Below are 1,514 nucleotides of genomic sequence, written 5' to 3' on the forward strand. Positions count from 1 at the left end.
CCAATAATAAATCAGAAATGTTTTGGGCTTATTTTGACCAAATTGAACCAAACTGACTAATAATAGCGAAAAATGTTTCAATATTCCGCCTTTATAAATGTTTGAATAAAAAAAATACACATTTAAAGTTTTTTTGTGTCTAAACCTTTAAAGGTACTGCTGTTACCAGAAAAACAAGAATGTGTCCATAGTACACGGATGCCCCACTCGCACTATCATTTTCTATGCTCAGTGGACCGTGAAATTGGGGTCAAAACTCTAATTTGGCATTAAAATAAGAAAGATCATATCATAGGGAACATGAGTACTAAGTTTCAAGTTGATTGGACTTCAACTTCATCAATAACTACCTTGACCAAAAACATTAACCAAAAACTTTAACTGGAAGCGGGACTGATGGACGAACGAACGAATGGACGCACAGACCGAAAAACATAATGCCACTAAGTTGGGCATAAAAACCTGTTTTCATGCTAACTATGTTGTTTTGGAATTCACTAATGAAACAATGTTAAAAACAATACTATAAATAATATATACAGACAAATATTTATTGAATTTTATTTTTAACTTTTTAACCCATTATTTTTCAACAAAGTCAAATCTTTCACTCAGTCACTGTAAACATAAACATTTTAACCCTGATAACCACTTACATTCAAAAACAAACAAAGCTAGAAGTTTCTATTTTAAATTTGTCATTCCAAAATAATCACATTTTCACATAACTGTTCAAAATACTTATCTAATTATTAGTACTATATTACAATTATTAATAACCATAAGCAATTTAATCTTTTCTAAACCTAAAATATAAATGCTCAATAAATGTTGAAGGTCTTACTGCGACCTATACTTACCTACATCTTCTTCATTTAGATTGATTTGATTGATTTTTGGTGTTTTAACGCCACTTTAAAGCACCGCTTTTAGGCTATTTCGTGGCGGCCAGGTTTTATTGATGGAGGAACCCAGAGTGGCTGGAGAAAACCACAGACCTTCGATAGGAAAACTGACAATCCTAGTCAATTAAGATTGGAGTCAAGTGCACCCGCACGAGCGGGCTTCGAACACACAACCTCAGTGTTGACTGGCTAGTGATTACAGTAGTAACTACTTAGACCACTCGGCCACTGAGGCCCCTCTTCTTCATTTAGTCTCTGGTGGCTAGTTGTCTCATTGACAACCATACCATATCTTCTTTATTCTTGTATTTACTAGGTTGACATGTGTTGCCACTTGTGTATGATTATCAGGACAATTTTACGTATGTGTATTCAGTTAACGAATGACTAAAACAAGATGTAAACAATGATTTTTCAACCCAAGCCATATCATGAAAAAAAATGTGTTTCTAATAATCCTTGTATCTATTGGATTTGAGTACTATGGTTAGTTTTATTAAATTACAAAACGTTACTGTTGCCTGTAGTTCAAGTTGATGTATTATAAATGAGAATAATGTTGTTTCTAGCATTGAATACGCAAAATAATAACTTCTGTTAAAGACAAAG

The sequence above is a fragment of the Mytilus californianus genome, unplaced genomic scaffold (genome assembly GCF_021869535.1).
Source record: "Mytilus californianus isolate M0D057914Y unplaced genomic scaffold, xbMytCali1.0.p SCAF_5, whole genome shotgun sequence".
NCBI classification, from domain to species: Eukaryota; Metazoa; Mollusca; class Bivalvia; order Mytilida; family Mytilidae; genus Mytilus; species Mytilus californianus.